At 41.7% G+C, this 12134-nt stretch overlaps 1 pseudogene; it reads right to left on the bottom strand.

Moving 5' to 3' along the window:
- Positions 1 to 478: 478 nt before the first annotated feature.
- LOC118670854 lies at positions 479 to 6438 on the bottom strand (annotated as a pseudogene).
- Between the last annotated feature and the right edge of the window lie 5696 nt (positions 6439 to 12134).

Genomic DNA, 12134 nt, shown 5'->3' with positions numbered 1-12134 from the left:
CAAATTATAATTTTCATGTGGAGTATTTAACAAAGTCAGTTGTACACGGTTGTGCATTTTGCTACAAAAATACTTATTATCTAAAAAATTTTCCAATGCACTTAACTTTAAATGTTAAGTAGAAATTTATATCTCAGAAGTACTATCTTAGACAACAAACTAAAAAATAAAATTGCCCATTAAGAATTTTAATGAAAAAACTGACATGAGACACATGCTTTCTGCTTGTTGTGCAGTGTGGCAATTTTGTTTATATCTGTTAAATATTGTCAGTAGGAGAGATACAGACATGAATGTTTCTCTAAATTCCTTAAACTCAGATTTGAGTATTGTAAACTATGTTAAAATACATTGCAAACTAAAATAAGCCAGAAGAGTTTAGAATTTGAACAAAATATAAACAAGTATGCATTAACATGATTCTGTATGACTCAGGCGCATAGTTGAATTGATAAAATTAGACCCATTTCAAAGGATTTTTGTTTTATAAAATTCAAGCAACAAATATTTTATTTCTAGAATTCTGTTATTATTATTAAGGCATTTGGTGAACACAATGACAAGCATTTTTTTCTAAAGAATCAAGATTGGATTAATATGCAATAGGATAGGAATAAATAAATAATAAATGCCCGTGTGACTCACAAATACTCCAGCTTGCTGAAAGTTACTTCACCCATGTTTTTATGCGTTATATATTTTTTATATATAAGGAAATATCCAGCCCAAAAAGTTGTTAGCAGAGAATGGACTACCTAAAAAGTGATCAACAATGATGGAAAAAGATTGCTTAACTGGATGAATGGGGTGCCACAATATTCCTGCGTGTAATGAACATTATAGCTTTGTTACTTTATCACTTATATAAGTTTAAAATTTTAGTCCCGGTGACATTTTTCTTCATTGTTAGTTATTTTTTTCCTTTTAAATAGTTTTCCTTCTAACTTCAGGTCCATTGATTTTCCTATCACTTATATATTCTTTTCTAATCTAGTCAAAATGTGTGTCTCAAATAATTCTTGACTCCAAAACTTCATGGACATTACTCATATTCTCATCTGAGTAATAAAAGAAATAAATGGTGAGAGTTTATGCATTGTTTTGATACCTAAAATGTTAATATTTTGTGCACCATTTTCTCCCTTAAAATTAATTCCATTTTAATTTGCATTCACTGCAAATTTCACCTGTAATGATGTGCCCCTCTGTTTAACTGCATCTGTGGAAAGAACTAATGGAGCTTTACCATATTGGCTGAGATTCGGAAAAGGCTACAGTCAGGAGCCTGAGAGACAAGATAGGAGCCACTATCTGCATCCCCTGCTACCACTTTTGTAACCAAGTGTCCAGTTCTGGTAGAACAGAGCACAAATTTCACGGGGACAGAGCCATTCCTGGGCAAGGGAAACAAGATGACAGGAACATTGTCCTTCCCATCTACCACAAACAAGTTCATGGCCACAGCTGCACTTCTGAGAGGAGTTCCACCATAATGGGCTTCCACATGAAAGTGAAACCCCTTGAGCTGCTGAAAGTCAAAGGAAGTTTTGGCAGCGATAGCCCCACTGGAGGATTCTACTGCCACCAAGCTAGAGGCTGTGTGCCCTTCAGAGATAATATGCAACAGTTCATACAAGACAAGGCCATTCTTCCCCTGGTCCGGGTCCTGGCAAACACGGGCCTTAGGTTCCAGGAACATGTTTTTAGACATGAAAAAGTTCCTGTTGAGGTTGAGGAAAGCTGGATATATTGCTGTGAGTGCTAAGCCGGTCGAGCCACCATCTAAGGGGGTGATCAGGCCTCGGCATTCGCTGATCTGCTCCCAGTTCAGGGAGCCGTCAGTCAGTAAACTGTAGTAATGGTCAAACGAAGCCTTCAGCTTAAAAGGGCCTCTACTGGACATGCTACAAATGACCTTTCCATTGGGACCGAAGTCCACGCCCCCAAGGAGAGAAATCACTGTGTCAGGGCGGTGTCCTTGGAAAGTGGCCTGGAAAGTCAGCAGGTGCACCCCCCGGGGGCACGATCGTTCGTGTCAGCCACTCCCACCAGCAGTTTGGCGGTGCTGGCTAGACAGAAGGCACTTGGTCTCTCGCCTGGATGGATGCCTCCAACAGTTTCAGGAGGATCTATCAAAGCAGCTCCCCGCACCTCCCCATTTCTAGGGTGCACTTGAGAGTGGTGTCGCAGCTTTGCTTGCGTGCTATTGTTTACTGAGTTCCGGATTTCCCCACTGGGGCCTTCACCCAGGTCCGAGGCCTGAACTCGAATGACTCAGTCCCCTCCGGTACATTCTCTGGTTCCTTTGCGCCATAAACTGTGCGCTCAAATGCAGGTGCATCGTGCTTTGTGTCCACCAGAGCGCGCGGTCCGCCCCGCGTTCCGGATGGATGAGCGCCAGCCGGTGGGTGGCGCGCTTCTCGGGATCCAGAGCTTTCTCCAACCAATTCCGGCTACTCGCTGCGGGCCACCCGCAGCCCCAGGTGCAGGCGAAAGTGTTGGCTGGGGCTCAGGCGGTAGCTTAGCACCCCGTTGCTTCTCTGGTTGGCATCTTGGGCATTAGGGAGAGGAAAGCGGGCCCCAGGCACCAGGAACTCTGGGATGCGCAGCTGCAGCGCTGGCTGGGAAGTGAGTGAGTTGTTGGTATCCAGAATGTGAACGCGCATCTGATGTGGTTCCAGCGGGTCCTTTTGCACCGACGGGTCAAGACGCAAGCAGCTCGCGGTCCGCGGGCTCTCGGACCACCAAGCTACCACTGGCCATCTCTACCTGAAGTAGGGCTGGTCGTGGCTGAAAAGGAAGCGAAAGTTCCGCAAGGACAGAGCACCAGCTGACATCCTCAGTCCAAGGTGACTGTTGCTACGGCTCTGCCCTGCTGGGTCTCCTCCAACACTGAGTATTCCAGCTGCCCCGCGGCAGAGCTGCAGGACACCCACAAAGGCCCGCACCGTCCACACCCCGACCATGCTCCAAACTCCCGGAGAGCAGGAGCCGTGGTAAAGAGCAAGGCCAGCTAGCCGCCGCTGCCCGCTAGAGGGCAGAGACCGTGGACGCCCCCTCTGAATATCAGGATCTCCCGGGGCTGGCGGGGGGGGGGGGGCGGTGGGGGGGGGGTGGGTTAGGGGGGGGGGGGGAGATCGGCCTGCTGGACCAGAGGCTAGGCAGCCGTCTGGCAGAGGAGCGCAGCGCCACCTAGGGATGCAGAGACGAGGTAACTGGCCGGGCTTGGGAAGCGCCGCCTCCATTCCTAGCGGGCTGGGATCTCGCCTGGAGGCCTGGCAGCGGGAGCCGGGCAGGCAGGAAGATTCTCCGAAAACCTAACACATCTTCCCTTAATCGGTGTTTCCTAGGACAACGCCCCGAGGCCACCCCGGTCTTAGCCTCCACAGCCTCTGCCTGAGAACTGTAACTGGGCTAAGCTCAGCTGGTTTTCTCTCGGCAGCTGTCAGTCCCCAAGGCACGGACCCAGGGGTCTCCTACAGGGCCCCCTGAAGGCGCGGAACTCTGAGGAACCGCGGGTCTTTATGATGTAACTTTCATCCATCTCTTAAGCAGATCTGAAATGCATTAATTTTTAGTATACCGAGGCTGCTTACTCACAAGGTTAGCCTTGGTTTCTGTTTTTCCATGGACATTTGCGGTCCTGGGCAGCCAATCATCCCATATTTTAATTTCTTTTGTTTGAATAAGGGGAATGCATTTCAGATCTGGAATTACCAGGTAGCTAATTTGATGTACTGACAGACACTCTAGTGTGGACCTCCTTTCGACCTAGTCTTCTCCTTAGGTGGTCACACAGAAGACAGAGGCTAACTAGTTTTCCGTAATCCCACCTGAAACTATGTCCTCTCCTTGCACAGCAATCAAACCTCTGAAAGCACTGGGGGCTCTACGCGCGGGGACTACTGCACAGGCCCCATGGCAGATGTGTAACCCGAGGTTAAATACTAGCCCTGAGTCAAATAGCAAAAGGATGAGATTGGTTCACTTTGACCTCCTAAATGTCCCACCTACCAAGAACCTTAAAATAAAAGCTACAAAACGTAAAGACAGAAAGCAATGAAGACAAATGGCTCTTTTGTCTATTTGTTCCATTCCTTGGAACTTGTGTGGAAGGAAAAGAAAGAGAAAAACACAATAGAAAGCAAGGAAATTCTAAAAGAACACGAGGATTTCAGAGAAGCCTATATAGCCAGGCCTCAGAAATTTTAACTTAAAAAATCAAACACTTATGTAATTGATATGTAGAATTGATTTTTAAAAATTCAGGTACTACAAATAGGTTAACTAAAAGATCATTTCTACCCTAAAGATAAATTTGAATTTGCTCTACTCAATTTTTTCAAAGCTTAATTTTAAGAGGTGTATACACATTTTTATCACTGATTCCCATGTGTGTAAATTTTAACACTGGATATTAACTGATAAAATTTTAAATATTTAGTCTCTCTAAATTTCCAAAGAAAACTGTCCAAATAGGCTATTTCTTGGTTCTTTCTGTAGTTTAGACAAAGTAAACTTTCACCTGATTTGAATTCTTTCTGCAGTGATGGTGACCTATCCATCCACTCCAATGCTCTCCTTAATAAGCAGCATGCAACTAACAGAAACTACCCAAGAATAAAGTTTATAGCCAGAAAACAAAAACATTTTCTTTGAAGAAACTAACTGGCTCTCCTATAGAGGGAGTAAAAGCAATACTTTAGCCTGAGGCTCTGATCAAGGAGACCACCCAGTCACCCAGGAATGCCAGCGGTCCCTTCTCATGAATACAGACACTCAGAGCACAGAAATAAGCAATGTCATTCCCACTTTCCCGTCAGGGCCTGTCTCCTGTTCTGGACCTGTCACCAGAACTGGCTGCACTGAAATTCTTACTGTTCTCTCTTGGGAAGCACAGCCACCAGAAGCCCTCAGTTTATGGCCCACCAAGCAGTGTCCCATTTCCAGTCTCCACTACTGGCTCACTCGGCCCTTCTCTTCTTGGTTCTCCCCACCAGCTGACAGCCTTACAGCCTCCCCATCCCGAACTCTGCCCCAGCAGCACTTGGGCACCAGAGTTCTTTCCTCATGCTACCTCCTCCCAGAGTCCACTTAGGGGGGAAGATACTGGAACAGTTTTTCCTTACAAGGGGTCTGCTACTGCTGGCAGCCTGACATGGGACATTTTCTAAAAGAAACAATTATAAAGGGTGGTCAAATTCCATTATATTATTAGTACAACAGTCCAGCTATTTTATGAATTAAGTAGGTTTTTATAGTAACATAATATTGTTTCTATGGGAAAATTTGTTCCAAGTCATAACCAACAATGTACAAATTTTGAACTTCAGTCCCAGATGTGAAATGAACATTGTTCACATCCAGTATACGATCTGAAGAATCTTTACACCTACCTTAAAAATGACTAGAAAATACAGTGTGGTTTGAAAGTTTAATATTCAATACGTTATTTCTTTAATCCCAAAGACAGTTCCGATTAATCTCTTGTTTAGTGTTCAAGCTTACAAATATTTGTGTTGGTCTGTTGATAAGATGATGAAATAAATTATTTGGGTGCTGGTTGATCATAGACATTCCCTTCCAATTCAAGGCAAACTATTGCAGTAATTGGGGGAAGGACCAGAGTTGGCAGGGTGTTTATATTTTCTAGAGGTGGGAATTGTAAAGAAAAGAGGGAAGATGGCACTGTATATGAGGTTCCTTTTGTGCGAACTGCCAAAATGACTGCTGGAGGCACTAGGGAACTGCCTAAGTAAGTGGTTTATTAAGTAATAGATTCTTCAAGTTTGGAGAGCTCTTGGAGGTTGGCCACTTGGTCATTTCTAGATGGGGACATCATGACTCTGAGAGTTAGTAACCCAAGGTGCTACGCCATTTAATAGCAGATATGTGATGGAAACCCAGGTCTCTTTCCTGTCCTTCACTGTCCCTCTCAAAGATGGCAGGTTTATACCTTTTTAATTTCTGAGGGGCTAAACTTATACCCTTGGTGTGATCTTGCATATTCATGTGTGTTGAAATACCAGAAATGGATAAATCATGGTAACAGAGAGCTTCTATACCATTTGCCAAGTCTAGGTGCTGATTTGAAATTATTTCTATGTCTAGGATAACAAACCTTTAGTTTGTTAAGACTCCCATTGACCTGACCCCTGAGGCTCATCCCTTAATTGGGTTTCTCCTGGACTCACTCTCTCTATTGAGGGGATTATCCAGGAATCTCTGCCTTCCGATTTCTGGTTAACTTGCTGGCCTCCCTTTAGGATGTCAACCCAGCTCTTCAGGGGATGCCTAGAGGGCTGTGGTGGACACCATTGGAATCTCCTCAACTTCACAGACCACTTGGGGCTCCTTCTCCTGATGTCCTTGAGAGTCTCTCTGTGGAACTGTTCCTGGGGCATTTTTGTTGCTAGCAACTCCACCACTTCTCCTCATGGTTGTCATATTTGCCTGGTTGATGGTAATATCCCACAAACTCTGAGGTAGAGCAGCCTAGAGAATTCAGAGACCTTGTCCCAGAACAGGGGATTTCCTTTAAAGAGGCAAAGGCACTGGGAACCTCTTTGCAGATGCAATCTGACACCAACCTGAATTCATGAAACAGGTTAAGGTGGGGTTGCCCTAGCTTGAGCTGTGCAGACTGGGGACCCCAGAACCCATGGAATCTCACAGTAGCCCCAAAGGCATGTCTGAAAACCCAGGGTCTCAAAAAACATAGCTTAAAAGTATGCCGAGACCTATATTGCTCCTTTTACAGGTGAGCTTTGGGGGTGAGGGGACAAGGAGAGATAAACCAAAGAATTTACTAGATTATACTTATATGAATAGCCCATAGACACAGGAAATAGGGTGGTGAAGACCTGGAGGTGGGTGGGGAGGAGTAAAAGGGGGGAGGGGCGGGGAATGGGAGACATCTGTAATACTGTCAACAATAACATATATACGTGAGCTTTGGAGCCCAAGTGGTATGCTGAATTGCATAGGGAGTATCTTTTCTTGGGCCAATAACTTTCTGAGCAACAGTGAAGAGGTGGTTTCAATGATTTTTCTCTCTTAATTCTACCAGGTTGTTTGTGTGTGTACATGTACATGGTAAGGATATATATGTGCTTATTTGTGTTAAGTCTTTACCCAAGATTGAAGGGTTACCTATTAATTCCAGGCACAGTGGTGTCTTATGTGCATTATTTCACTTAGTCTTTACAACAAATTAAGGAGGGCAGGTCAGTTGCCCATGGTGAGTGGTTCAGAGTTCATCAAACTCACAGTTGTTTGACCCTCTACTCAGGCATCCAGTTACGGCTACAATGGAAATCCACATGGCCAGGCCAGGCTGGCTCAGTTTGCAGATATTTAACTTCGTGCCCTGCACCACATTTCTCATGAAACAATTTCCAGAATAAGGGTGTAAAAGAGCTAGACTTGGTGCCAGACATGAAGAGAGCCTCTTGAACCATCCAGTCTGTCTTATGTGGGTTGGGTATTCAGGCTAATTATTATGAATAATTTAGGTAGCACTAATGAGCCCTATAACTCAAGACCAAAGCTTAACTAATCCCACAACTAGAAGACAAAATGATGTAAAAATGTTGTGATTTACCTCCCAGAGTTTAATGTTGTGTGATTTTTGCCATCCTTGAAACAGTTAATTTGTATATTTGACTTCACACAGCATCATTTCCTATGGAGAGGCTAGGCAGGGTTGAAAGGGAAAAGCAATGAAGTTTTCACATGAGGTAGAGATCCTTTAATCTTTCTTGGACCCAAGTTTCCCCAGGCTTGTTTTTTCAATCCAAAGTGTGACTCCCTTCCAGTATTATTTACATTCTTATTAATTTTTTACATTCTTTTTAATGTTTTAGATGATGGAACAGAGAGTACCTCATTAAATTTTCCCGTGCCCTCAAATTTGATTGGTGACTATGACTATGAGAACCAGACAAGATTAAAAGTGACTTAGCTATGTGATATTAGATGGGTGTAAACTTGGAGCTAGTACTGATAAGCATGGGGTAATAGACTTAAGGAAGGAGAACATCTGAACCATTCAAAAAGGGGAGCCTGTCCAGTGATGTATTGCAGGAACATGACATAATGTGAATTTAGTATCTGAGAACCATGAGGTAATGAAGACTTCCTAAGAAACACACTTTTTGGGGGATTGCTGTTGCATTTGGAAACTTGTGATTGAAGCATGGCAAAATACAGTGAAGGAGTACAAAAATCATTAAAAGTTTAGAAGGTAGGTTCTATAAAGAAATTACTTACTACCCTAGCTGGTTTGGCTCAGTGGATAGAGCATTGGCCTGTGGACCGAAGGGTCCCGGGTTTGAATCTGGTCAAGGCCATATGCCCCAGCTCGATCCCCAGTAGGGGGCATGCAGGAGGCAGCCAATCAATGATTCCCTCTCATTATTGATGTTTCTATCTCTTTCCCTCTCCCTTCCACTCTGAAATCAATAACAAATATATTTAAAAAAAGAAACAAATTATAGGTATGACATTTCTTTACCAAGATGAGGTACAACTTAATTATAGCATCCAAGTATGTCTAACAACATTTATTTGTTTCTTTATTCAAGTTAATATTTACTAGTATGAGCCACTGTGGAGTCATGAAGATGGTACATTCCTGCAGTGACAGATTTTCTCTATTTCATGCTAGAATGGGGTGAGGAAGAAAAAGACAAAAAGGCCAAATTGAAGTAAAAACATATGGATACACTGAGATTTATTATTAAAGTTGTAAGAACCCTGGTAATTAAGGGAAAATGGGATTTCTTGCTCTGACTGAAGAAGACAGTAGAATAGTATGTTTATGGGGACTATTTGAATATGGCAGAGCTTTTTAAAATTTTTATCTTTATTTTTTAAAATATATTTTTCTTGATTTTAGAGAGGAAGGGAGAGGGAGAGACAGAAACATCAATGATGAGAATCATTGATCGGCTGCCTCTTGCACACTCCCCACTGGGGATCGAACCTGCAACCCAGGCATATGCCCTTGACCAGAATCAAACCCGTGACCCCTTGGTCCACAGGCTGAAGCTGCAGACTGATGCTCTAGCTCAGCGGTTCTCAACCTGTGGGTCGCGACCCCTTTGGGGGTTGAACGACCCTTTCACAGGGGTCGCCTAAGACCATTGGAAAACACATATATAATTACATATTGTTTTTGTGATCAATCACTATGCTTTAATTATGTTCAATTTGTAACAATGAAAATACATCCTGCATATCAGATATTTACATTATGATTCATAACAGTAGCAAAATTACAGTTATGAAGTAGCAACGAAAATAATTTTATGTTTGGGGGTCACCACAACATGAGGAACTGTATTAAAGGGTCGCAGCATTAGGAAGGTTGAGAACCACTGCTCTAGCCACTGAGCCAAGCTGGCCAGGGCTTATCTTTATTGTTGAAAGTGTTACAGATGTCCCATTTCCAACCCCTCCCCCATTGGCCCCTTCCACACCACACCTGCTTTCCCCCTCCCCAGGCTTTCACCACACTATTGTCTGTGTCCATGGCTTATGCATATATATGCATATAAGTTCTTTTATTAATCTCTTCCCACCCACACTTTCCCTCTGAGATTACACAATCTGTACTATGCTTCTATGTCTCTGGATATATTTTACTCATCAATTTATTTTGTTCTTTAAATTCCACATATGAGTGAGATCATATACTTGTCTTTCTCTGACTGGCTTATCTCACTTAGCATAATACTCTCCAGGTCCCTCCATGGTGTCTCAAAGGGTAAGAGATCCTTCTTTTTTTTTTTTTTTTTTTTTAACTGCTGCATAGTATTCCATAGTATAGATGTGCCACAGCTTTTTTATCTACTCATCTATTGACGAGCACTTGGTCTGTTTCCAGATCTTAGCTATTATAAATTGCACTGCAATGAACATAGGGGTACATACATTATTTCTGATTGGTATTTCGGGTTTCTTAGGATATATTCGTAGAAGTGGGATTACTGGGTCAAATGTAGTTCCATATTTAAATTTTTGAGGAAATTCTGTACTGTTTTCCATAGTGGCTGCAGCAATCTGCATTTCCACCAACAATGTATGTACTAGGGTTCGTTTTCCTCCACATCCTCTCCAGCACTTGTCATTTGTTGATTTGTTAATGGTAGCCATTCTGACAGGTGTGAGATGATACCTCACTGTCATTTTAATTTGCATCTCTCTGATGATTAATAACTTTGAACATTTTTTCATATGTCTCTTGGCCAACTGTATATCCACTTGGGAGAAATGTCTATTTAGGTCCTTTGCCCCTTTTTAATTGAATGGTTTGTCTTCCTTTTGTTAAGTTGTATGAGTTCCTTATATATTTTGGATATTAACCCCTTATCAGATGTATCATAGGCAAATATATTCTCCCATACAGAAGGCTTTCTTTTCATTTTGTTGATGGTTTCTTTGGCTGTACAGAAGCTTTTTATTTTGATGTAGTCCCATTTTTTACATTTTCTTTAGTTTCCCTTGCCTCCAGAAGATGTATAGGCAAGCATACTACTATAAGAAATGTCTGAGATTTTGCTGCCTATGGTTTCTTCTAGGATTTTTATGGTTTCACGACTTACATTTAATTCTTTTATCTATTTTGAGGTTATTTTTGTGTATGATGTAATTTGGCGGTCTGGTTTCACTTTTTTTGCATTTATCTGTCCAATGTTCCCAATACCATTTACTGAAGAGACTGGCTTGACTCCATTGTATGCTCTTGCCTCCTTTGTCAAATATTAATTGAGTGTAAAGGCTTGGGTGGATTTCTGGCATCTCTGATTTTTTCCATTGACCTATATGGCTGTTCTTGTGTCAGTACCAGGCTGCTTTGATTATAGTGGTTTTGTAGTATAACTTGATATCTGGTATTGTGATCCCTCCAACTTTTCTTCTTTCTCAAGATTGTTATGGCTATTCAGGGTCTTTTTGGTTCCATATAGATTTTTGGAGGATTTGTTCTAGATCTGTGAAATATGCCATTGGTATTTTAACAGAGATTGTATTAAATCTATAGATTGCTTTGGTTAGTATGAACATTTTAATGATGTCAATTCTACCAACCCATAAACATGGTATATTTTTTAGACTTCTTAGTATATACTTCTAAAAGTGGGATCACTGGGTCAAATGGCAGCTCCATTTTAATTTTTTGAGAAAATTCCAGACTGTTTTTTTATAGGGTCATAACAGTCTGCATTCCTACCAGCAGTGTACTAGGGTTTCTTTTTCTCCACATCCTGGCCAGACTTGTTGTTTGTTAACTGATTGATGGTAACCATTCTGGCAGGTGTGAGGCGGCACCTCATTGTCATTTTAATTTGCATCTCTCTGATAATTAGTGATGTTAAGCATTTTTTGATATCTCTCTTGTCCTTTTTATGTCCTCTCTAGAGAAGTGTCTATTTAGGACCTCTGCCCATCTTTTAATTGCATTGTTTTATTTTGTTGAATTGTATGAGTATTTTATATATTTTGGGAATTAACCCCTTATCAGGTGTTAGTTCTTCTTTGAAAGTATAGTAAAACTCCCCTCTAAAGTCATATGGACCAGGGCTTTTGTTTGCTGGGAGTTTTTTAATTACTGCTTCGATTTAATCAGTTGTTATTGGCCTATTCAGGTTTTCTGATTCTTGATTCAGTTTTGGGAAATTGTATTTTTCTAGGAATTTTTCCATTTCATCCACACTGTCTAGCTTGTTGGCATATAGTTGTTCATAGTCTTTTCTTATAATCCTTTGTATTTCTGTGGTGTCGGTTGTTATTTCACTGTTTTCATTTATGATTTTATTGATTTGGGTCCTCTCTGTTTCTTGATGAGTCTGGGCAATGATTCATCAGTTTTATTTATCTTTTCAAAGAATCAGCTCTTAGATTCATTGATCTTTTATATTGGTTTTTGGTCTCTATGTTGTTTATTTCCACTCTGATCTTTATTATTTCCTTCCTTTTACTTACTCTGGGCTTTTCTTGTTGTTCTCCTTCTAGTTGTTTTATTTGTAGTATTAGTTTATTTAGAGTTTTTTCTTGATTCTTGAGGTAGGCCTGTAATGCTATGAACTTCCCTCTCATAACTGCTTTTGCTGTGTTCCATAGATTTCAGGTTG

This window comes from Myotis myotis, unplaced genomic scaffold (assembly GCF_014108235.1).
Source record: "Myotis myotis isolate mMyoMyo1 unplaced genomic scaffold, mMyoMyo1.p scaffold_m19_p_1, whole genome shotgun sequence".
NCBI lineage: Eukaryota > Metazoa > Chordata > Mammalia > Chiroptera > Vespertilionidae > Myotis > Myotis myotis.
Note: the sequence above shows the minus strand (reverse complement) of the source record. Positions and strands in the feature narration are given on the sequence as shown.